The following is a 26,996-nucleotide window of genomic DNA, read 5'->3' on the forward strand; positions in this document are numbered from 1 at the left end:
GCTCTGAAAGACTCATTATTATGAGAATTTCAAAGAGGTTTTTTAGAAACTAACTGGGACTATGTCATGTGCTGAGAACCTGAAATTCAAGAGGGGAGACAGAAAGACAAGGATGAGTACAGAAAAGAAATTAGTATAGAGTGAGCAAGCTAAAAGAATGGTATCTGGGATGCAACCAAAATGTTACAGAATGAACTTGGTGACAGACAAAATATAGCTGAGGATATCTGTAAGAAGGGCAAAAAAAGGACTGGAGTTTTCATTCAGATGGTTTGTGCTGCAGGAATTTCAGTGCCTGCATCTGTGGTTTCCAACACCTGAACTCCCTGAAGGTCCGAGCGCATTAGAATGCTGTGACAGTGGCTGACAGCCTTTCTTGAAATCTTTTCATATATATTCTTATAATTGATGCATAATCTATTATTCAGTCCCTAAAGAAGTGTCCCGAGTTCAGCTCTGCTCTGAAAGTGTTTAAAAGTTCAGCTGTATTTAGAAACATTTCTAATTGATGCATTTTAAATACTGTCTCTTCAGCTTGGAAGAAACAAACAGCCTGAAAACACAATATACTAAAGGAGTTCTATAATTATTTCATTAATAGATGTAATAGGGTTGTTTGGGTTTACGTTTTTCTTTTCTATAAATTGAATGTTCCATATTTTTCATTCAGTGTCGTGAAAGCTTCTGTTCTCCCATCTGGTTTCCTTTACAGTGAGTAGCTCCTTCAGGCCCTTGATTCAGATGGCATTTGCAACTCTGCTTTACTCATAAACGTGGTTGTTCCCACTTGGGGAGGAGACAAAAGAGGGAAAAGAGGATTATACAGTTTAGTGTTGTGTTGGATTGGGACCCCAGTGACATAGACTTCATAGACTTCTTGCCTTGGGTTTTCTGGAGTGTGTTCTGTGACTTCTAGAAAGAAGTGATTTACATTTCATCTGCAATCTCAGTGTCTTTGTACATAGCTGGTAATAGTCTTTGCTGAAGAGAAAATTTACTACCAGGGAAAACTCTTTCTGGATGGATTTGTTTTTTAGCTCTGTGTTCAGGAAAAGGGACTGCAAATATGTTGTCTGCAGCTGCAAATGTTTGTTGTGTAAAGCTCATTAACAAAAAATGAAATAAATTCCATACCCTCCTTTTTTTAAATGAAAGATCAATTTGCACTAAACCTACTTATGCAGTAAATTACAATAAGTTTACATAGGTAAAAGTATAGAGGCTAATTCAAGGGAAAGTGTATAATACTAGAGTATTTGTCCAAGGAAATACTTTATCTTCAGCACTAATTATATAGCTACCAGTCTTAATTTATTCCCCTCCTTCTGGTTGCTTTTACAATAAATGAGTTCCTGTTGAGCTTTCTTGAATTGGACATAAGAGGAGATTGAAAGGTAACTACAAATTTATTAAATATTTGTGCAAATCATGAAATAGGTTTGGGATACTTTCTTAGTGTGAGACAACTGGGGAACACCTGTTTCAAGAGTGAGTTACTTCTAGTAAATCAAAACAACTGATTTAGGAGTGAGATTACTCCAAGTTTACATCACCAAAAGAGTCACTGACATGTATCTCAAAACAGTCATGGGTAAATAATCTCTGTTGTGTGCTCAACACCATTTACTGAACATAACAAATTCACATTAACAAGTTTAATTTGTGTTGGTTCTCCTAATGTTAGTCCCCTCATATTGAGTATCCTGTTCTGTATGATAGAAAATTTAGGGCAGTGACAGGGTGATGGAATTATTGTTCAGTGAGAAAACCATCTTGATTTGCTCCCACTTGATGTTGCTTGTGGTCTCAAAGATTAGTTTTGAATTGGCTTAATGTTCAATTCAAACAGTTATTATTCTGGTAATAATAACTTTAAGGTTCTCTAAGTCTGTGGAAACACATTGCATGGAATACTCCATTATGATGGTGCCCTAAGGGGAAGCAGCTTAAACTACCTGTTATGGGTCTGTGGGGTCATAAAAAAGGATAAGAAGGAGAACACCTTATTGCTTGTCTAGGTCTGCCAGCTCACACTGCTTTCATTCTTTGACATAATTAAATCTCAGTTCCTCCCTACCTCTACAGGCATTTGCCAAAATCAGATGCTGCTGCAGATGTGCAAGAAGGCATTTTCAGCAGTTTTCCTGTTTTCATACAGAAATATCTGCCTGTTCTAGAAATGATGGTGCTCTGATTGCATTTCTTTGCACCTTCCAATGTCCACATCCAGAGACACACCAATAGTTATGTTCCCCCACACAGATGTAATTTACTCTGAACATGTTCCAGCCATTGGCATTACTAAGACAGAGGGAGAAAACACATATTTCTATGAAAAGCAGAATTACACTGCATATGTAATGAAGCTGCTGTGCAGGTAACTTTAATCTGGTGCTCTCTAGAGTCTGATAGCTTGTCTCTGCAACAGGTTAATAATATTCAGAATTGGATATAAATTTTATTCGTAAAGGACTAAAATTCACATAGCATGATTACTAGCCAAAAATATATTCTCTTTTCCAGATGGTAAAAAAAAATCCTATTAACAGGCATGGATTTTTTTTAATAGATTACTGTATACTGACACACACATAGGTTTTCGTTACCTGGCTTTTTTAAAAACAAGATTTTAAATTACTGTCTTCTAGAGTAGAAAATGAAATCAAGTTATTCAGCAATTGTACATTCTAGCCATCAGCTAGATGGCTGTAAATCACAGTGAACGGAGCTCTGCAGCTTTCCTCATTTTAATAGCTCCATGAATTGTTGTTCTGGTTTTGACACAATTTCAGCCACCACACTCCAGCTGGAATAACGTGAAAACTAGAAGAATGAAACACACAACACTGGTCAAAACCCTTCTGATCAAATCTTTTGTGCAAGCAGACAAGTTAGACTTTGCTAACTTAATGCTTGAAAAACTCACTTTGACAACAGCAACAAACCAAAAAAAATTGCAGTCGATGTTCTGGTTCAACATTTCAGAACACAGCAATTTTTCTGCTTTAATTGGAAAACCAAACCAGTTTTAATTTAGAAATATCACATTAAATATGTCCATTGAAAGGAAAATCAAGGTGCTCATTCAGATAGGGGCACTGTCTTTGGGCAAATTCTCTTTGAGACGAGCCTCTTGTGTTTCTTGCTTCCTTGCCTTGTTGCTTTGCTGTTCTAGCAGGAGCACTTCAATCTGCTTACCTGAGTGTTATGCTTGACTTCTAGTACCCTGAACTGTGGTGTGGAGCCAGGCCCAAGCTCAGCTCTGCCCAGACAGTGCAAGGTAGAGTTGACCTTTAGGGAGAACTGGTTCTGTGTCCAAAGCACCAGCACCTTTGTCCTAGTCTGGCAGCATTTCACTGGGCTGTGTCACCACTGCTCACAGCTACAGGTGTTTATGGACCTGTGTCTGTGCAGGGCTTCTTTTTTTAAAGTACAGTTTAGAGCTTTGGATCTCAATGAAAAAATGTGCAATTCATTCTTCTCTGAGATCTTGTTTTGATCCCAGAAGGTGTCAGAATAAAAAACTTTGTGGCTCAGCATCCCATCTCTGGCAAAAGCTTTGAGGAAATGCCTCGTGGAGAGTGTCAGAACAGAGCCAGCATATGTTGTCTCCTAATACTTCTCATTTCCAGCAATTTTGTTTTAACAAAATTCCTGAGCCTGATGTGGCTCAGGAGTGTTTCTGTTTACTCATCATCCATTGATGAACCACCTACAAAGAAGAGGAACAGCTGCTTTTTGTTGTGTACTTCAATATTTGCTGGCTTTGCTTCCTTTGGGGAGGGAGTGAATCATCAGTCCCACTTCCCCTTCTTCCATGCTCATTGTGGATTTGAGAGACTTCTGTCACATCCCCTCCAGTCATCTCTTTGCAGACCAAGGAGTTTGTCATTGTGTAGGTGCAGTTACCTCAGAGAGGCTGTGGTGAATATGTTTTGGATAAACACAGTGCATTTACAATCATGGAATAAAATCAAATTACATTAATTCTAAAAGAAAGGCAACGTGCATTGGGATGACAGTTGTTTGTCTTCAAGAATGAAACACATTGGGTGTTTCTAGATGTAAAATTGTTCAAATATGCATTAAAATTACAGATGTGGCAGCTTAATGATACTCAGCATTCTGCTAAATGTGGGTATTTTATCCAGATATAGTCATGTTAAGCTGTGTCAGTCAGGAAAGCAGTTAGAATTGCTTATATTCATAGGGAAAAAAGTATAAAGTAATATGTGTTTGTTTAAATTGTTTCTAGGATCTTCTTTGTGCCTTCTTTGCTACACAGTGCAGGAAAAATCGTGTCTGCTCTGTTGCTGCTATATTGAAATAACTTCCTCATCTCTTAGGTCTGTTCATCATGTTTGATGGCTTTTCTCTAAGCTCTCTCTCACGTTCTTTTTATTATGAGAGAATCTCAATTTTCATTAAAACCAAAACCATACAGCCTTCTTGATGACAGAGGGAAGCTGTAAGTGTGCACAACCTACTTCAAAAGGTTTAAAAATAAAAGACTAATGAAAAGTCCATTTAAAGCAAATATCATGATTTCATGAGTTCTGGCCTAACAAATTTCTGAGCAGCTGGCAATTTTTCAGTTAGACATCCTATATAAACTTAAGATATTACTTTGAATTCTGGCATATAAGGATCTGCAATTTCACAGCTGGAAACTTGAGTAGACTCCAAATGAAACACTTTACAATTAAATCATCCTTCAAGCATCCTTCTTCAGCTTGCAGCCTCTTAGATCATCACTGTGAAGCAAAATCCTGCATTCCTCTTGAAAGAGAAATAAAGATGAGGGAGGAGAGAAAAATTAAGATTCAGCTGTGAAAAGGAATTCAGATAAGTAAATGGGTGGCCTCTTTTTCTTTCCTAATCTTAGTACAAATACTGTTTAATAAGATACCAACAACATTCAATTAGCATTGATCTATGCAAGATGCTGCAAACACATTTGTGTGAGGTCACACTCATTTTAAATATTAGAGGTGCAATTACAGACGGGTGCAACTGGTGCAATACATTTATCTCACAAACATTTAGAAAAACATCAAGAAAATGTCCCCATCTGCTGTATGATCAGACTAATTTTGCTTTACACCAGCTTTCCTGTTAGAGCAATCACTTTAGATAAGAAAGGGAGATGTTCATATCCTCTGCTGTCTTTGATTTGCAGCACACATACTCTGCAGGATTTGAGAAGCAGTAAATGAGTTACAAGTAAACACTGCCCTGCTCTTCAGGGGATTTGCACCTGAACTATTTAGTTGTTTCATGGATTTTTAGTGAGGCTGATTGATCCAGCAGCAGAAACTGAATAGGAAAACCAGTACCCATCAGGTTTAAAATTTGTGACATTTATTGTGTAGCTGATTTGATAAGAAAACTGGATAGGAATTCCATTCTCAAGGAATAATGTCATTTTTTGAATTATAGAAATAAGTACTGGGTTCTATGAATCTTTTAATCCATTTACTCCATATTGATGTAACTGTAGTAACTTAAATGCAGTAGCATTTACATTTTATACACAAATAAAGTGAAGAACAAGTCTCGTGTATCTCATGTAGCACAAACAAAATCTATTCTTAGACTTTTCCATGAGGCCAGTTTTGGCCATAATTCAAATTCCAGAAACATTTAAAGCTTCACAGAGCTTTAGTGGAGACAAATTAAAGATGTTTTTAATTCATGTCCACATTGAATCCATAAAGGAACTTTATTCCATTTTCCATGATTAATACACTGCTGTGTAATGTCTGAGAAAAATACCTTTGAGATTGACCAATTTAACACATTACTTGCTCTGCAGTTAATCATTATGGCACGTTTTCCTCTAATTATTTAAAAAAAACAAAACTAAAAAGACATGAAGAAGTAGTAAAAATAAAGACAGCTGCTCCATGCACAGTAAACTCTTTACTGGCACAGGATGACTAGAAGGGGAGGGAGGGATTTCATTTATCATCACATTTGATTAAGGAATGAGCAGGATCAAGTCTTCTGGGTTATGATCTGGCCAGTACATGTATTTTATTTTTCCTATGGCCAGGCTGATCTCCATGTTGTCAACAGTAGCTTATTCTTGCTGTTAATGCTTTTAGAAGTCGAGGAGCCATTCACACACACAAATTCCACTGTGCAATAAATATATCTGCTTGCCACAGGATGCAGCAATTTCTGAATACAAGGACCTCCATAGTTCACAAACAAAACTCTGAAATGATAACCTGTGTTCAGATATGTCCCTATCTGTGTGCTTTATAAAAGTGTGCACTCTACTTAAATAGTGGCCTCTTCTATCTACCGCAGAAAAAACCTTCTCCCTCTTTCTCTCTGCTAAAATTCTTGTATACTACTTGGTCATCAGCTGAATCAATTATTTATAAGGAAGGAGGCTATAACCTTTTTCTTTTGGCCTCTATATCTCTAGAGTATTAGACCTACTCACAGAAAGTCACCTCACTTCCCGAGTTCCTCTTTTTGGAAATCAAAGGTCAGGAAAAACCTGCACATTCACTCCATCTTGAAGCAAGAAGTTGAATGCAAGTCTGGTTGGACCTGTATGATTTTCCTCCCTAATTTCATAGGTGGAAACACAGAAGCCTTCAGCCTCCCACTACAGAAAGCCTTATGCAAGGCTAAAGTCCCATAAGTTTCAGAAGTCAGTTATGTGTTAGTAAAATAAAATAGAAAGGAACTTGCCCAGCAGTAGTGGATTAATGAGGTGTGCTGTTCACAGAAGCCTCTGTTCTAACAGGAGGATGGAGGGATGACTATTCTTGCTGATCAGTCATTAAGACTTCATTGATCAGTAGTAACACTGAAGTGTCATCAGACAAATTAGTGTTTCCCTCTTGAAAAGTCCTGTTAGAAAGTTACAAATGATAACACCCAAAATTTCAAACCTATAAGCTTGGGGGCAATGTCTTGTATCTTGTTTGTGCTGATAGAGCAAGAAATAAAAAGAAAAATTATTATAAGCCATCTGCTCTTTTATCAACTTTGTCTACATATTCTGCACAGATATCTGTACTTGAGCATGTTTATTTCAGTCTGGTAAATCACAGAAACCCTGTTTATATTAGTTTCTGTAAATAGTAGACACAGATGTCTGAAGGAGAAATTAAAATATGAGTTTGTAATTATTTTAGGTCTCCAGTAGTCATCACTGTGAAGCTCCCTGTCCAGTAGAACAGACAGAGCAGGGAAGAAATATTCTGATTGTTCATTGTCTTGTTTTTATTCCCCTTCTTCCAGCTGTGATATTTGCTACCCAGCTGCTATGCACACAGCTTCTTCCTTTGTCAGTGATCTGCGGTTTATGTCTACAATTTCAAAGGAAAAGTGTGAAAAGATGTGTGATTGTTATTCGAAGCAGCAGAGTTTGAAATAAATATTATACTTTTCACAGCACTGAGGGAAGGTTTTGTTCACAGAGTCTCCAAATATCCATTTGTAAGTAGTCCCAATTTGATCTTTTTCTGTCTGGAGTGCAAAATGGGAGATGAGGTCAATCACCCCATTCATAAAGCTTTGCTGGGGTAGTTCAGCATCACCAATTTCAAGTGTAAATAAGCAGTACTTTAGGTACTTCAAGAACATACAGTGAAATGGAAAAAGGTAGGTTTTATTCTAATATTTTTATTAAACAGAAATGTGGTTTATTTTCAACTCTATTTAGAGCAATTCTTGACTTCAGTGGATTTTTCCTGTCAAGCACAGATGTGTTTGTAAAGAAGTACATGCAGCAAAGAGAAGTATTACAGACCTAAAAGATAATGGAGAAGAAGGAGATGGAGGAAGTGGAAACCTATGCTGGATGGGCATTTTGTGTCCATATCTACATATGGAAATTTATCTCATATTTCTTGTCAGTTATGACAAGTTCTTGAAGACACCTCCTGTTTTCTCTTTGAAGAGTGCATCCAAAACAAGAAAGGATGATTCAAGAAGGGAAGGGTGTAAGAAGGTCTACTGAATAAAAGTGGCAAAGAAGCACTGGTAAAAATAAACCATCTGGGGCTGAAAGTAATACATGAATAGCTGTTATTCTAATCTTTTGAAGGCTGTCACTGATTAGGAGTCTCTGTTATACCCTAAGATTAAATATCTTTCTATTTGACTCACCTTCCTTTGCTTAGTATCATGTTAAAGGTTTCAGTCATTGGACAGCTCGTTTTCTTTTCTTATATAAAATTAAGCTGGAAGCTATGACCTTTTCATTAAACTTCATATTTAATTTGGTGACTTATTGTGAGCTGGCAAAAAGCACAGTGATAAATTCCTAACATCTTGATCACACTTGGGGACCTCCTTTCATAGCAAAATAACTCCAAATCTCCCTGAGGCATAAAGAAGAAGACTATTTCTTCAAAACATTTAATATGGCTTTTAGATGTTTACTCTTTTGTCAGTTGAACAATATTTTCATTAGTATTCCAAAAATAACCTTCAGGGTACAAAACTGCATAGTATTCTTTAACTCAGCAATCCATCATTGTTTGTTACTTATCCGACCTGCATTATTTCACCTGCATGTTCTTCATCATGGTCAGCATGTGAGCATCTTTATCTACAGCAATTCATGATGACATTTATGTTTTCAGTCATAATGGGGGGGTAGTCATGTGGGGGCAGGTAGTGAAGGGTTTTAGTGCTCCTTCAGCTTGATCAATGAAGTAGAATGGAAAACAACCTTTTTTGAGCTGCTCAAAATCTTTTCTACGTTCTGTATCTTCAGTAGAGTTAAGTCTGGACCTTTGTTGGGGGAAGAGAGCAGATCCCAGAGGTAATATAATCATCCAGCATGTGGAGGAATCCCCATGATGCCAATGCTGGCAGAAATGCTTCCACTTCTTGTGACCTATTTTTCGCTTCAACACTGTGACTAATGTAGCTTTGGGCCTGGAAATGCTTGCATACCTTGTGGGTAGAAACATGTACAGTGATTTCACTGATTTCCTTGAAACTATTCTTAGGAGTGAAGTTATTAATGCAATTTATTGCAAGCTTACAGTTTGGGGGTCTAATTTCACACTATCATGAATAACTAACCTGATTATTTCACCTTCTTCTTCCCTAATGTTTTTTAGAGTTGTGATATTGTGTCAGGTATGAGCTGTTTATACCATGCTTGGTGTGCTAATGAAGACTTGATGTTTGCTATTTATACACAATAATTACCTTTAGCATATTTAATATATAGCAGAATATTCCTGTTAAGGTATGAAGATGTTACTGATGTGCTTCAATAGGGATTCCCACGCATCAGCAGTTTTATAGGTCACTAAAAAAAAAGGACCAAGAGAAAACTTATAGTCCATCACACCCACATTCATCCCTCTACGTGGAAATAAGTCTTTTTAAGTTGTACAGAACATTGTTGCCCACCCTGAATCTATTCTGTGATATCAAAGCCCAGAGCATCACTCTGGAAATCATTTTAGAACATTGAAACATCAGTCTGAAAAAAAGAAACTTCGAATCATTAACTACAAAAGCTTACAGAATGTAGTCAGACTACAGTATGATTTTTAGATTCAGAAAGTAAGCCAGAAAGGGCCTTTTTTAAATTTTTCCTGTTGTTGGGGTCTTCATAGATCCTGCTCTTCAAACCCCTCTCAAAATAGCCCAGGTCCTCTGCCCAAGAGTGTTTTTGGTGGAGATTTTTCAGTTTGTAGACAGAAGATTCCACACTTGGAAACACATTTTCTTCCAGTGCTTTATTTAAATGTGAAGAGGGTATGTAAGGATTTTCTGGGAAACGTAGCACTAGGGAATACAGTTGATCAAGAAATAAAATAGCTAATTATGCTTTGGAGGCATGTTAGAAATTAAGTAAAGCTTATTGTTTGCTACCTTCTTCCATTACCTTTTATTTTAAAGTCTTCTGCTCTAAAAAGTCTAGTTTAATGTGTTCTAATCATGGAAGTTTGGTTTGCTGCACTGCTTTGATCTGGGACATTTTTTGACCTGCTGAGCCTTCTGTGTTTTCCAAACTCTCGTTTGTGGAAGGTTTGATTTAAATGTATGTTCTAGGGAAGGTATCTTAACCCCAGAGCCTTTTTGTGTTTAACAAGACCCAAAGCAGGGCAAACTGACATATGTTTCTCCTTCAGAGTTCTCTGTGTGGCTGGTTGAGATTGTGGCCATCTGTCATTTAGTGCCCGCCAAGTGCCAGCTCTGACCGTGGCCCTGGCCCAGCAGCCTTCAGAGCAGTACCTGCTGTGGGCAGCTCTGCAGCCACGTCTGAGGGCAGGGCTGGGATTGTCTGTCATGGAACACCAGAGGGATGAAATACAGACTCTCTCAGAAAGCCCTTTTTTTGTCTGCAGCATCACTAGAGAGAAGCACGGAAGGCTCATGTTCTGGAGGGTCAAAATCCTCATTAAAATAGCCTGGGTTTGAACCTGTGGAACTCTGCCTTGGCCATTCATATGCGTGCTCAGACTGTCAGTGCTGGTTATAAGCTGCATATAAATTGTTTTACTCCTTTCTTAGTCTGCAGACGCAGTTCAGTTGTCATCACAAACTTTTACATTATCTAATAATAAAAAGAGATGGCTTTAACTTGCAGGATGGCTTGTAAAGAGTTTTATCACACAGTATCACAAGGTATGAAGCTCTTATGATAAGCTTTAGGTGGTTTTCTCACTCAAAACAAATGTCTGTGTATCCCAGAGAGCTCTCTCAGCTGGAGCCAATAGTAATTTTTGACAGCTATTTTTCTTTTATAAAATATCTATTTTCCCATTCCACTACTGAAATACCCTTTCCAGAATCCAGACAAATGGGAAGAGTTGAAGGTCATGACTCAACTAGAGCCTTCTAAAAGCAAATCCAGATTCCAGAACAATGTGTCAGGTGGAAAACTATATCTTAGAAAAATATGAGTCAGATTTTAGCTGAAAAATTTCAAAACCAGGTAAATTCGCTGCTAAGATTTTTGATTCATAATTAATTTTAAAGACAGCTGGTAGTTATACTCAAGCCTGGAGTGCTTGAAATCAGCTTAGTATCTGAGGGTATTGGAATAACACATTTTAAGTCCCTGATCTGATGTCAGATGCCAGGGACTCAGACACATAATTGACCTAAATGGATGCAAACTAATGTACCTGCATTATTTCATCCTGTGAGAATCTTGCCCTGTAACTTAATGAAGTGTTTAACTTCTGAGTTTTGTCAGCCCATAAACACATAAATGATCATAATCTGATCTGTAGCAAACTGCTGCCTCTGATCAGCAGAATTTAATAACAATATCTTCTTCTGGGAATAATGACCATAAAATCTAACTCCTGTGTAGCCTTTTCCAGGGCTACAACTCCTACTAATTCCTATCAGGCTTAAAGAACAATTTTCAGCTTATATACCCAGTACCATTTGATACTCCAAAGTAGGTATTTGTATCCATATCTCCATGGGCACTTTGCAAATTCACAGAAACTTGCCAAGTGCAGTAAGTTGAATTCAAATTAAAAGAAATTGCTATGGAAGTGCAGCTTTCAGGTTAGATATAAATAGTCCTGTAGCATTATTAATAGATGTTGAGTTGTCTGGTTTTCAGTTTCCCAATTTGCATTTCTCTCAAATGTTGGTAAAATGCAGGTGAAGTGCCCTTTTTGAAAGAATGAGGTCTTTGTTCTGTAAAACTGGGCATTTCTGGGGATAAGTGACTGGGGAATAATGCATACTAATCCACCTGTAAGAGTCTGATTCAAAACCTATGAAATTAAGGTCTACATAGAGATCTGTGTTCTTTTAGGAATTTGTTTGCCTATTTAACCCTTTTATCATTCTGTGAGGTGCAGAGTGGTGACAGAGGTAGAAATCAGTCTCCCCTTCCCTTTTCTTACGTCTTCTTTTCTTTCACTTACTTTTACATCTGTTAATGAGGTTCAACAAAATTTTTAATGGGGTAAAATCTTAAGGACAATGTTTTTCCACCAGTCTTGAAGAACATCATTTAGTGGTTTGAACAAAAGAAAGAGACTTCCATGGGTAGGATAAGAACTGTTGCAGACTGTTCTGCCCAAGCAGTGTGCATATGCTGGTGGACTGAGCTGCACAGAAGCTGATAGAAATAAGTAGAGGTTTTACAAGTCAAAATGTTTTCTTTTCAGTTAATGCCTCCATTTAGCCATCCATTTAGTAAGATGCTTTAGGCAGAGGTCTTTCCATTGAAGGATATGGGTTAGGACCATTTTCTAGAGAATTTTATTAAGTAGCCATTATTTTCCTGTGACTAAAGAGATTCCAGTATCTAGAAATGTTAAAATGTCAAAAGTATTTCTGAATGCTTATGAGATATAAAGGGTCAAATGCATGTTAATCTCACAGTATTGTGGATTAGTACAATGAGTTAATTAAAATCCAGCAAATCAGAACACTTGGATAGAGGAGATGGGCTGGATGATCTAATATGTCATCCTAGTTTATAAATATTATTATAAAACATACCTGCATAAACACAGCACTGAATGAAAAGGAGTTTTTAAGGATAGAGTGCAATGAAGAATGCAGCTAATGTATCACAGATTGTCTATAAACACTTTGAGTCAGCTGATTTTTCACCCTTAGTGAGTGCAACCCTCATCCCTAATAGGCTGCAATTTTTCATGAAGGGAACCTTTTTTATTTTCTCCAAGACCAGCTCCTCCACAGCTTGTGACTGCATATTTCATTCCTTCTGCCATAACAATTGTTCCCTCCATGATGACTGTAGGATCCTATCACAACATTTTATCAGCTCTTTCTTAACCAAGAAATATGATTTGCTAGTAAAGGTCTCTTGGAAACAGAGATAGAACTCACCATCATCAAACACAACAGAATCCTAAGGTATTGCTGGGAATGTTGACCTTCTTGACTCTGACTCTCCAAAATTACTTGGATAACTACCTCAAGCTTTAAAGATCCCATGTTTTCATCTTTCCAGGGACCTAGGGCAATCCTGCAGAATTTTTAGCAGCTGGAAATTCAGCAATTTTGTCTGCTCTAATCTCTGACTATAGTGTATTATGTTTTCCAGTATAGACCAAAATCTCGCTATTTGCTCTTCAATTACCTCCTTCCCCACACCACCCCCTTGAAAATAACTGTGAACAATTGTAAATACTGATGCTTTATTTACATATATAGTCTCTTTACAAATAAATAGGACAATAGCAAGATATCAGGTGGGATCATTCAAAGAGCAAAACTACTGCTGTCCACCACAAAAGAAAATGTTTTGGCATCCTTTGGGCTGGTCTGACAGCAACTCCCATGATCTGCACAAGCTGCGCTGATAGGCAGATAATCAAGTAGTGAAAACATCTGATAATCAAACCTGTCTGAAAAATGGCACAAAGACATATAGACACCATGTGACTTTCCTCAAAATCTAAAAAAAAAAAAAAAATCCCCCCCCCCCCCCAAAAAAGTTATTTCTATCTTGGCACACTTATTTTAGACAGCAAATATTTCTGTGTTTTTCGCAAAGTGTTTTTCAAAAAGTTTCCACCAGTGCTTGGAAGTAAAATCTGATATTCAAATGTTTGCTTCCTATGGGCAGATGAAGCTGGTAATTGAAAAGTAAACCTTTGGTCATGTAGGACTTTCCAGGTTTTCAGGCAAGAGGCTGTTCCATTATTCCAGGATAATAACCCTGAGGAGAAAACCACAACAGTGTGTCTGAAAATTTGCTGGTTACTTAATGCTCTAAAATGTACCTGGTACTTGAGACTGTCACTATGTTTCTCAGTGTTAATTTTTCCTAATAAAAAGAAGCCTTTGTGAATGTTAATAGAGTTTAAAACACAGTAAAGAGTGGAGGAAATGTTTAAGGTTTCAGACCTGTTGGCACTGCTACCTTTGTAACAGAATAATGGCATTCCCACATATGAAGGTTTAAGATTAAGAGAGCTGTTTATAATGTTTTTTCCTGAGTTTTGGCCACTCATTGCTTGCTGATGATTATTTCTGCAATATTTTTGGGCAGCTTGGTACCAGGCAATTGGATCCATAAAGTACTATTAAATCAAACTCCTAAACAGATGAGTTTGATGGTGCCAGGTGGCCTGAACTTATGGAGTTGGTGGAATTGCAGCATCCATGACAGCAGCATTTATTCCTGCAGTGAAGGTTCACTCTGTGTTCCCAGCTGCCAATAACTCAGTAAGTGTGGAACTAGCAGGGCATGTCATCATGACTTTGGTAGATTTATTCTTCATCTAACTTGCCTGCAACACATGTGTGGACATGCTCATCACCAGAAAAAAATCTTCTTTAGTGCAACTTTACTGATGTAATCCTGAAAAGAAAACTTTGCTGCTCTACTATTCAGCTGGAAATAATATCAACAACATTTTGGGGGAAGAGAGGTTGTGCACTCTCTCATTAGGATCTCTCAAAGATAAAATATTGGGTTTATATAATGAAGAATACTGTTTTAAAGTAATTCAGACAGATTAGATGTGTTTAATAAAGGGGCCTTTCTCCATTTTTCCCTATTACATATGTAAGAAATTGGTTTTATCATGGGTATGACTCAGAAAAGTATGTTTTCAGTGATCTCTTTATAGAACACCTGATGGTACCACATTCCTTTAATTATTTTTGACAAGTTGTGTTTTAAATAGTACTATATAATAAACATCCATGTTACATATCCTTTCTTTTATCCTAAGGTACCTTTCTTAAATCCCAAAGGATCACTGCAAAGATGATCTCCCTTACATTCTTTCCTCTTTCTTTTCCCCAGTTTCATAGAATACCTGACATTTATTCTATCCATATCCTGAGGAATTTGTCTTTCCTTACTGATTGAAAATACTGAGTATGTATCTATTTATATGCCTAATACTAATATAAAATAATTAATAAAATAAGAAAAGAATTCTAATAATAATATAAAAATTCTAATAAAAGAAGTGCCTGGGTCCTGGTCCTGTGTATGCATCTTGTACCCCCTGTGTGAAATACTGCACAGATGCTGTGCTCAGGCTGTGTAAAACAAATCATTCCATGGATAATCAAAGAAAATGGATACCAGGAAGAAAAAGGTAGTCCATCAAAAAACAGGGAGTGCAAGCATTAACAATATGAGGAAAATTCCTGGGCAGGATTTCAGTGGTGGTGGACAGGCTGCCTTTCTTCTTGGAGCAGACTGTGAATCTCATTCCATGGATGCAGCCCCCAGGGTGTAAGATACACCTGTGGGAGGGGAAAATGGGCACAAAACCCAAACTGCAGCCAGGGGATCCTGACATTTCCTGAACTTATCTTTTTAGAGCTTTTCAAAGACCGTGTCTTTTTTTGTTCAGTTTGGTTTTCCTGGTTTTTTGTGTTTTGTTTTGTTGTTTTTGTTTTTTTTTTTTAAATTAAGATTTCAGGCTAAAGAAAGACTGACGAGCTGAGATTAGGCTCCTGGCCATGTTGGCCAGGATCATCAGGCTTCTGGATACTGGCTCATGTTTCCAACTGTAGAACTGGGCTGGGAATTGTGTATGAGAAATCCTGCCAAAAATTTCCTGAATCTTTACTAGTTTTTAAAGCTGTGCACAGCAAATGAAAAGAAGCATAAGACTCATCCTCTTATAAAAAGATGCATTTTGCTGAAATTTCTCCTGGAAGAAAATAATAATAGAAAAAATTTCCTTAGTTATATTTTTAAAATATAATTTTTTGTATATTGTTTTAGATGTCTGTAAATCTTAAAATGTTTTGATCCATGTAATTCACATCCAAGTACAACCTTTCAGTGCTGTGTATAAACATAGGTGCAACTTATCCCTTTCCATTTTTGTCATGTACAGACTCTTCAGGACTCTCTTCAGTCACTGCTTTACAATATCTCTTTCAGAGGGAAACTTATTTTGAAACTAGGTAAATCATAATTAGAAATAACCCCTTGTACCATTCTATTTATAATAAAATTATTTCTAAAACCCAACCAGTTTAAAACTGCCAGCTGATTTTCCCAAAGATTGTTTCAGTTTCAAAAAGGAGTTGCCCTTACCTTACCATTTCCAGTCCACTTTTTTCCACCAATTGTTTCCTCCATATTTTCCATATACCAAACCATTTCATGGTTGAAATTCTAGTTCAATGGGGAATAACAAAAGGACATATACTGCCAATGTTAGCCCTCACATCTCTAAGCACTCAGTAATTCATATACATTGACAACATATAAGATGTTCCACAGAACAAAGAAGGAATGGAAACATCTCATGGAAGTTGGTTTAGAGACCTCAGAGTTATTGAGGGTATAAAGAAATCTGTGCAAACTGTTTTTCTCAGTTTCTCATTGTCAAATATCTTTCTTTTTCAGTACAAAAGATGGTTCTAGTGGACTGGAAGACACCAAATGAGAGGACCAAGGGAAATATTAGTTGCAGAGATCTGTAGAAAAGAGTGCAAGAGTTGGGAGCAAATGGAAAGGTAAGTCTGAGAAAGATGAAGCAATAAAATATCCTGATTTATAACCAAGTCAAGGTCAAGTGCCTTGACTTTCTGCCAAAACTTAGAAATTATTTACAGTAGTAAATAAATAAATAACAAATAAACAGATCAACAAAAATGTGGAATAAATGTTTGGGGACACTGTAGAGGATTAATTTCTTTTCCCTGGTCCCCATTATGCCTTCCAAAACAGAGCCAACATTTTTCTGTTTTCTCAAAGGTAGTCCCTGCACTTTTTAATAAGACCATTTCTCTTCCCTCTCTCTTTTCCTTCTGTCCTGTGGATGGGAGGTATGGGCCAACTGTGAGATACACAATGTTCCAAATTTGGGAAAAAAATGATACAGCAATTCACCCAGCTCTCATGAAAGGTGCATTGAAATCCTGCAATTTACTTACTACAACTTTAACAACTAATATTAACATTTAGATCCTGAATATTAGCTGTTCTAGAAGACTGAACTATAAATCTACTTTCTAGGAATGCTGTTTTCCTTCTGATAGATGGATTTCATTTCTTGGAAAGCCATCACAGTGCTCTTAAGACATGAAACCTGAGTGCAGACAATATGGGTATCGTGTACAAAGGAAAGAGCCCACCAGAGCAGGGAGTGATCTCCCCATGGGATCAGCTGGATCACAGGTCTCAGCTGCTCATAGTGACGTGGCTGTAACATAAAATTCCTGGTCTACATCCATACTGATGTGTCCTGATAGCAAACAATGCCCCAGAGCAGTTTGCAAGCACTGGAAAAGGAGCACAACGTAGGTAGGGAGAAAGGGCAAAGGAAAGCTGTTCCTGCAATCCTCTAGCAGGCAGTTTTCCAGGAAGTGCCTGTTCTCTTGGGGTTTGATACGGGGCTTCTCTGACAGCCAGACCCCCCAGCACAGGTACACAGGCACCTTTGATTCTTTCATGGCAACACAGAGGATGTTGTGGCATGTCCAGTCTTTAATTGTGGAGCCCGGAGTGAGGCACACTGGGGGGAGGCTGCAGCCCCCAGGAAGGACAGAACTTGGAGTGATGGTGCATTACAATGTAGTATTTTTAATCTGTTTAATATGTAGTCAGTATTGCTTCCTGCTGCTGCACAACTACTGATTCTGCAATGGTGCCAAACCAGTATGGTTGTCCTTTGGATATAATGACTTATCTTCAAAATACAGAAGGAAATCTCTCTCAGACGTGCAGTGCTTTAGAAAATTAAATTCTGCTGCCTGCAGTTATAGCTGAACCTTTTTTAGTTGCTGTGTCGCTTCTGCCAACCTCTTGACTTTAATAACTGCTACTTGTGCACCTCAAAGTATGAGGAGACCATGCTAACAATTAATTATTTTTTCCAATATTAAAAATTTCCCCAAGTCTGTAAGTGAACAAAAGTGTTTACAGACAGACTGTACACTGAAAAATATCATCTTTGTAAACAGCATCCAAAGAACCTTACAGCACATCATTTGCTCAGCTAGAATATTTTGGGTTTGTCCAAGAAAATGCATTGATAGGTGGAGTAAAACTACTAGTAGTAGTATGTATGTTGGATTAGGGTATACACAAGGTAAGACCAGCTCCTTTTAATTTGAATGATTCTAGACCCTGGATAAGGCTTCTTAGAGGTGATGCATCCTGTCTAAATTAAGGCAGACCTATAAATTACAGTCATCTTGATGCTGTTTCAGAGAGACTGCAATCTGAACTGGATCTAAACCCAAAGGAAACTCAGATGAAGAGGAATAAATAGTGCATCCAATAATGCACATGGCCCAAGGGAAATGCAGGTCAAGGTCCCTGTTCTAGCACACTTAATGTCAATAAATAAATCAGTTCCTTCCCCGTGTCTCTATTTCCTTATTTGTAAAGCTGGGATTTCTCCTGTGGAGTGCTTTGAGATCCAGACATGATGCAAGGTATTTATATTGAGGTAATTAATTTTTATTAGCTTTAATTATAACTGCTCTGGATTGCTTGTCCAAGGAGCAGGAACTGAGTGATATTTGGCCTGTTATTTTGTATCTCTTGAACAACTGTGATCTTTACCTACTGTTGCATGAGCAATCAAGGTTGGAACCTAGTTGTCAAATAGTGGTTGTGATAATTTTCAGTATCTGTGTCTGTCTTTTAAAATTTTGGTGAAAAATATAACAAAGTGTATTTACATGAGCTCTAATCAAAAGCTTTGCTTAGAATTTATGCTACTTTTCTGTGAGTTATATTTATTTCGGTCTTTAAATAATACTCATACCATTAGGAATTACAAAGGTAATGGACATCAGTACAGTTTAAATTGTTGTATTTTCCTCTGCCGTGTCTCAGTGGGAATGTTGAGCGCCACACAAGAGCTATAATTGAGAAATTCCTTGCTCTCTGTGACTCTGATTGCTATTATAATTGGAATAATTTGCATTTTTATGAAGATACTATTCTGTCTTCAGGCATCCATGACTGTGCTTGATGTTTTGAAGATCGTTTCAAAAGACACACAGAAATTATTTGCTTTTAGTAGAATGACTCTTTACTTGCAAGCAAAAACAAATTATTTGGGTCAAAAGAGATATAAAAGGGTCATAAGTATCTGAAGAAGGAGCTGTTGGTAAACAACATCTCCAGAAAATGATTCCTCCTCAAATGCCTGCAAAGACACTTTACTAAAATCTTTCAGACACACCAAGATTCTTGTAGTCTTACCAAGCAATAAAATTACTGGTAGGGTTAGAACCTTCCACACCAGTAGGTCACTTCATCTCTCTATTCTCCTTGTAAATGCTTATTAAAGAACTCGTGGATTTTTTTCCCTTTGGAAGCCTGAGGCTCTGACCCTGTGGCCTCTGGCTGGTTTTAATATTTTCTTAGTCTCTGGCACACAGGAAACCATGAATTAGTGTTATCACACTGTAACTGTCACTCTCTGTTGTCAAAAAACCCACCTTTTAAGAAAGCAGACTGAAACAATACAGCTGCAGCTTTGGTACCCCTTTCACCCCACTGAATTCACAGTGAGCAATAGTTTGTTGTGCACTTGAACTGTGTTGAAAAGGGAGTGATTAAACTTGAGAGAAGTTTTATCATTTTCTGTGACTAAGTGCTAAAATATGGTTCTCCATTACCCTGCAATCATAGCTACACATACAGAGGAAAATGCATGTGCAAATGGAAATTACATACCTCTGGCTAACGTTCAGCAGAGCTGAATGGCAAATGTTATTTATGGGAATTTTTCAATTTCGTAGAGGAGGGAATTTATCACCTCAGAGCCTGTGAAGTACCAGAGTCAAAACAGCCAATGTAGATCAGCTGGCACTTATCTGTTGTCTTTAAACTAACATTAGAGACCTAAAAATTCCCAGGTATTCCACATGGTAAGAGATTTTTGTGCATAACCCTCATAATTTCTGTGGCACCCCTCTCTTTTCCTACACAGAGGAAAGAAACTAAAATCTCACCCATTTATAAAGAATTCTTCTAATACCGTCTCAGGACTTTCTAACTGTGTCCCAAGCAGACATCTTAATATTGCTTTGAACAAGTTAACTTGTGAATTAAGTGTATAGATTACAGAGAATTAGTTAATTTAACTGCAGTGTCCAAATGCAGTGTCCATTCCAAGCCTTGGCTGCATCACTTACCAAAACAAGTTGCATAACTGTGAATTGACAATATTAATTTTCTGTCTTTACATCTCTCACAGAGGTGCTCCAAATCATGATCAATAGAAATTCATGTATGAATGTAAGGTACAAAGCATTTTCAGCATTGAAGGCCCAAGGCAACTAGTTTCTGAGTGAATATAACCAAGCACTTGGTTCATCTGTAGTGGAGAAGTCATCAGGCATATCATAGACTAAATGACAGGGGTTTTTTCCCCACTAATTTTATTACATTTTTCTTCATGCCCTGTATAATTAAAATTCTGTCATTATCTCCATTATGAACCTCTATTTTTGCTGGTTTATAATTTTGTCCATAATTTACTCTGAAAGGGAGGCTGTGTTATGGGATTTTGTCAAAATCAGGGGTTCTTCTTGCACTGACTAAAAATAAACACTAAGATTTTCGGAAGTGATGAATCCATTGCAGCCTTCTGGTTTAACCTGGGAGGAGTGTAATGAATTTGCAAAGTGGGCAGAAGAATCTGGGGTTTTTTTGGCAAAACAAGCCTCATTGGACACCCATTTTAAAATTGGTGCACCTGTCTAATGAACAGAGTAAATTTGTTCCTTTTTTTTGAAACAAAGGAGTCCCCAGAAATACAGTATTTGGTGCCAAATGTCACTGCAATGTTCTGATACACAGGACCCTTCTCTTTCCAAATAGAATTTACCATCATTGGCTTCTTTTCTTCTTCTGTTTAAAAGCAAGCAAAATATCTGAGAGAAAATATATAACAGGGCAGGCATAGCACACAATTTAAATATGAAATACTAGTATTTCATACTCCTTCTGCACATATAGATACACAGATTAAGGACTTCTTAAATGAATACTGACACAAACCAATAGAAATGTTATGAAGATGCAGTCTGGTTATTTTATGATTGTTTCTTGCACAACTACTGATTTTGTAATGGCATATGGTGAAGCCTTATAATGGTTTGATAGAACTGCAATTGGTCCTTCTAGGCCTGTTTTTTGCATTCTTCTTTGGCAATGAAATCTGAAGCTGTTCTGCAAAGGACACGATTGACTGTCTCTCATGATTATGACTAAGCTATAAAATGTCCATTCTTTTGTAGACCATGACGTTTTAAAATGCTTCTGGTTTTCTGTCACTGTTTATCCTCCCATATCTCAATAACACCAAATGGTGCCATGATTTCATACCAACAGCTCCAAGTCATCCCTTTTCTAATGGGAATTGAATTAGGTCCAAGATAATGGTATTCCTATTCTTCAGAGAGATTGACAGGGTGAGTTCAACTTTACACCTTTTTGCAAACCTATTCAGTTGCTTTACTATCCTTCAGCCTCAAATCAAAAGGTTTCCTAAAATCTGAGCCACAGTGGATCATGAGTTATAACTATGGCCACAGGTATTTTATGGGAGGGTAACAAAGGGGAAAACAGTGAGTACTGTGAGGAAAAGATGGAGAAATAGGAAGAAGAGGAAGGGAACCTGTCTTGTTCTCTAGTCCTGCCTGCATTGGAGTGGAGGAAATTCATGTCTTTTTGGATGTCCTCATTGCACTGCCTACTCCTGACATGGTCTGCTTTGCTGCACAGTATGAAGTGTTGCAAGAGGAATAGATATATGAGGCAGAGAAGTACCAGTTAAGGAGAGTCATATTTAGAATAGAACTTCATGCTGTTAATTCAGCTGAGCACTTGAGAATGTGTCTGGGTCACCCAGTTCCAAGAGGTAGGTACGTGTGTGCTCAACTTTTGGCACACATTTTTCTGGATATGTGGAGCATTTTTACAAGGTTTTTGAGCATTTGTGGCTTAAGAACTGCTTATATGCTTTTCTGAGTTGGCACTGAAATGAAAAAGTAGTCAGAGAGAAACTGTGAATTAAAATACCTGCCTTGTTCAGATGGAGTCCTTGAGCTCTCAGTGCCACGTTGAACTGGGGTGTGCACTGTCCATCAGGTCTGTGCTCCTGCACTCTGACAGAGAGGGCATCTAAATAAGGGGCACTTGAGAGCAGCAGGGCACAGTTCTGTGTGCCTGGCAGAAGAAGAGTGGCTGCTTGAGAGAGATGGAGCAGCACCCATAAAGGGTTTAGGGTTGGATACATTTGGTCACCTACCTGGGACTGCCAGTCCACATGGATCCTGAACAGTGCTGGTATTGATCTAAGTCTGTAGCTGTTGCAGTAGAGAAAGTCTCAGGCACATTTTTAGCAGAAACATAAAAATGCTGACATCTTTCTTTCTTTCTTGACTGCTCCATACATTATATTGCTAATAGATGCCTCTCTTGAATTTCAGACAGTAAAAATAATTACCACAATTTCTCTTTTGCCTCTCCCCCTTCCCTTCTGATGGTTTCTCAGTCTCTTTGAATGAAGGCTTGGCTGCATAACTAGACCTGCATAAATCACATCAGCCCCTGTGTCTGTGTGTGGAACAGCAGCACAGGCAGGTCTCCTACGCACAAGAGAGGATTAAGAACAGATTAAGCACATTGATTCTGTTATTCCCCCAGTGTGTGCTTCATCTAACTATTGCACTATACACTTGGCACATTTGTGATTAAAGTCTGGGGAACAGATGAACATATTGTAAGCAGATAGAAAGAAGGCAGCTATTAAAATTTGTTTGAATTACTTCTCTTGCTTGCAAAAAATAAAAGCTCCCCTCAAAACCAGATCTTTTATCATGAATTCTAGAAGCAATCAGAAGTGTTTCTAAATATCATGTCTTCCCAAATAAGGAATTTAAAGGAAAAAGTCATGTAGGAAGCTCAAAGAAGACAGAATGAGAAGGGGAAGTAATTCCATTTGGGACTGAAAACTCAATTTTGGTTGTCAAAGGTAGGTCTTCCTATGTGTTTATTCTTTACCATTTTCAGTCTGTGGGAGTTGAGGGAGCTCAGTATCTCACAGGATGTTCCAAAAAGGTTGGGATTAGCCCCCTGGGTCTTAGATGAGTGATTGCATTTCCTATTATTGAAGGAAGATGGTCTAGAACTAAAAAAATTTGAATTTTCTTTGTTGTCACACCTACACTGTGTAGACAATACAAAGATTTTTCTTGTATGTACATTACCAGCTTGAAAATTTGCTCTTGGGTAGTGAGTTGGCCTAAATTCCGGATCCTAACAACACTGTGGATAATGGTAAAATTAAATTTTCATTTTACTGCTTATCCTCCAATATTACCCTGACATTATCAGCAGTATGCCTTTCTGGCATGAAGGTTAACTGCATTCTGGCTCCATTTATAAAAATGCAGCTAGGTGGGTGAAACATGTGCTTATTCCCCTCTATTCAGCTCTTGGGAACCTTCATCTAATGCAGTACCAGGTTTGGGTCTTCCCAGCCCAAAAGATACATTGCCCAAGAGGAATGAGTCCAGTAAGAGGCACTTGGTGCCTCAGAGAATGTAGCATATAAGGGATAAAGATTGTACAAAAAGGCTGGGCTTGTTCAGTTTGAAGAAATCATCTGACTTCAGCTGCCTAAGGAATGGTTACAGAGAAGTTGGAGCCAGAGTGTTCTTAGAGATACAGAGTGAAAGGACAGGAAAGAGCAGTCACAGGCTGCAACATGGGAAATTCTTATGCAATAGGGAAATCCATCTCCTAGAGAGGCTGTGCAATCCCCAGTCCAGGAGGATTTCAAATGTTAGTGCCCTCAGCAGCCTCAATTCATCTGAACTTGCATCAAACTCCAGTTCCCTTTGCTTTGAGTGGTTAGACCAGATGACCACCAAAGATCACTTCCTACCCAAATTATTTTGTGATTTACCTGTGTACAAAGATTTTGTTCTCACTTACAGTCAGCAAACCAAATTTTTGCAATATTAAAGAGAAAAAAAAAAAAAAAAGCCTTCATAGTGTGGCATAGGTTTTTTTCCAGTTATTTTCTTCCATTTTTTCCTACCCCAGTCTTGACTTCACAGTCTCTTTACAAAGTGTCTGAAAACACAAGGACAACTAATCAACTATTAATGGCAGAATAAGCTCACTGGGCTTTTCTCAGGAAAAAAATCACAGATTGGTTTTGTATTTCTAATTGAGTTATTAGTGTGCCTATTTAAGGTCATAGGATATTGATTTGTTGGTTGAGAGGTTTTATTTGTTTGTTTAGTTTGGTTTGTTTTTTTCTGCCAAATACTTTATTCTGACATTAAAGAAAAGTACTAGGAAAATTACACTTCCCTCATTTCAGTTGTTTGATACCTCTTCAGCCTCACTGCCATTTTTTTGTTACAAGTGCCAGCTACTAAATACAATTGCAAAGAGACTATAAATTGTATTGCTGTCTGTGGAAACCTCTTTTCACACAAATATGCTATCCAGGAATTTATTGTTCAGTGCAAAGTATCAAAACCAGTAAGTTGCTTTACCATCTTGACACTCCTGTGTTTGAAGTGGTGAATACCCAGCAAGAAAATGCCACACAGATTTAAAATGGAGTTAATATGGTACAAACTAAATTCTAAATCTGACCAGATGGGATTTTTGGGAGGTAACCATTTTAAATCCCTCTATCCCTGTTGTTTTAAAAGCTTAATGGACTGGGGAAGATAGGTAAAGTAATTGACAGATGTATCACTATCAGAGAAAATATCCACATCCTCCTCTATTATGTCAATCCTACAGAATTAGCAATGGTAACTCAGCTTTTAATTATGATACCTAGAAGGCTGTTGCAAAATACTTGAGGACCATGTTTATGGAAAACAGAAGAAAATAAAATTATTAAGATTTTTATACACACAATGGACATTGTGTAAGCATTAGTCACCTTCCAAACACCAGGAAAACAGCAGTGAATTTGAACAGCTGCATTTAAATCTAGTTTTTTGGGCCTTTTTTTTAACAGATACGGAAATTCTAGGATTAGATGAAAATGAACCTTGTCTCTCCATCTGAACTGAGACTCAGAATAACAATAAAAAGCCAACATGAATTCCTTAGGAAGGAGACTGAGCAAAATTTCCTGACAAAATAGACACTCATAACCTTGCACCTTTTTAATACATTCAATGAACAGTTGAACCTAAAAGATAAGCTTAGGCTTATCCCAACATGTGTTTTTAATTGTTATCCTCTTTTCACATATCCCATACTGTGTTCTTGTTCACATAAACAGGAACTAAAAATTAAGACGCCCACCTTCTCAAGAGATAGTTGCAGTGTTCCAAACAAAGGATGGTCTTTCTTCCAGAAAAAAAAAAGCATTTATACATATATGGATTGGATTGACTCTTCTTTTTCTCCACCTTAGCTCATGAACCCTGTGTACATTTGTTTAATACGACCTTTAATGACATGACTAGAGCAGGAGAGTGCTGAGGACCATGATTAGGAGGAAATAGCAGGAAATGCAGCTATGGACTGCAGCTTTGTGTGAAGCCTCTGCAGCTTCTTTCATATTTTATTCTATTAAAAAATGCTCAATCCCTCTAATAAAATTCTTGTATGAACCACAGTCACTAAAGTGGTTGTGGTGCTTTGAAGTTTGACTTAATTAATATGACTGTAATTTGCTTCAAAGCAAATATTAGCATTCACAGCTAAAGCTTACTCAGAGAGAAAGATCTAGAAGGTGCTTTGAGATGTCTTTTTTGTTACCCTTTTAGCCCTTCTAAAAAGAAGCTTCTGGTTACCCCCAAATTACAGGCTTCAGAGAAAAAATTGCTAAATTTCTTGATGGCTAATCTCTTTCCTGGGCTTTCAAACCATAATAAGGCTTTTCTTATAAATGGCTATATCTTGTACGTAAGGTAAGAGCAGAGTAGGAGCATCACGTGCCCTCGTGGATTTTGCACAGCACACCCAATCAAGGCATCATTGTTTGCATGCTCTTTCTTATACAATCTTATCTCACAGTTCTAATTTAAACAACCAGCTCTCAAAAAAAAAAGAAAAAAAAAAACACTGAAGGAAACCTTCAAATTACGCTGATTAAACTAACGAGCTCACTTATAATACTGTTTTGACAATATTTCCTTTTATTTAAGCAGTACCGCGAGGCAGCACCTCATGGGGAGCAGGCAGGATGCTCTGGCTGAAGACAGACATGAGAGCACAGCATCACAATATGCTAATGGTGAGCTACCTCTGCAGCTGCAGAACAGAAACTGTGACTCAGCCACAGCTCCTTCCTTGCTACTCTTAGCTTGGGGGAAGAGTGTCAATTAGCTCCTCTTATTGTCCTTCCTGGAGCTGATTTTTGTCTCTTTGGATAAGCAGTTTATTGCTGCCATAAACAAGTGTTTCTCAGCTGACAAAAAAATACTCCTTCACTGAAGACAAAGTGAGCCTGTGTTTAATCTAAGTTCCCATGAAAAGTAATTTTTTAAAAGGACTCTTATTTAATTTCCCTTGGCTGTGTTACTAATAACACTATTTGATATAGCAAATAGACTCCTTCAAATTTTTCATTGAAACAGAAAAAAACCTTCCTTCCACAGCATGTATTTAATAACTGTTCTGCCCCCTTAAGATGTCATTTGGTGTCATTTACAGTCTGCTGCTCAAATCCCCTGGAAATAGTAAAGCAGGGGTTGGATATTTACTTTTCACTGGTTTTAAATAAAGCCTTGTTTAATCCCTAAGTGAAAGACTTGGCCTTCTCCTCGAGGAAAAGGAGCTGATAATAACTGTGAATGTGTAACTTCTGTGTCACTGAAAAAAGATCTTCGCTACTCGCCTTAGCACCTTTTCCATTTCTCTTGCTGTAGGTGTGTAACGGGCGTGGAAAAACATTTGCTAGTCAGCCAAACTGCTGCATGATTCGGCTGTAAGTAGTGTATACCAAAAATATTAAATTTTTTGTGGCTAACCACTCAACAGTTCGCTACCACCATAAACCAGCAGCAATTCTGGTGTGTGTTCTGAGCTGTCTTGCACCCTGGGAAGATCAGAACACAGTCGG

At 37.7% G+C, this 26,996-nt stretch overlaps 1 protein-coding gene across 3 annotated transcripts in view; it reads left to right on the forward strand.

Annotated features, from left to right (window-relative positions):
- Positions 1-26,996, forward strand: part of SLITRK4 (SLIT and NTRK like family member 4) — a 120,538-nt gene that overhangs the window by 20,374 nt on the left and 73,168 nt on the right. Inside the window, exons 2-3 of one of the 3 annotated variants that reach the window (XR_004359639.1) lie at positions 16,325-16,434; positions 26,803-26,861. The gene's annotated coding sequence lies outside the window, so the exon portion shown is untranslated. Of the gene's footprint in view, positions 1-7,901; positions 8,008-16,324; positions 16,435-26,802; positions 26,862-26,996 lie in introns of those variants that run through there. The other 2 variants (XM_032702151.1, XM_032702150.1) reach the window with 2 other exon arrangements.

This window comes from Chiroxiphia lanceolata, chromosome 14, assembly GCF_009829145.1.
Source record: "Chiroxiphia lanceolata isolate bChiLan1 chromosome 14, bChiLan1.pri, whole genome shotgun sequence".
Classification (NCBI taxonomy): Eukaryota; Metazoa; Chordata; class Aves; order Passeriformes; family Pipridae; genus Chiroxiphia; species Chiroxiphia lanceolata.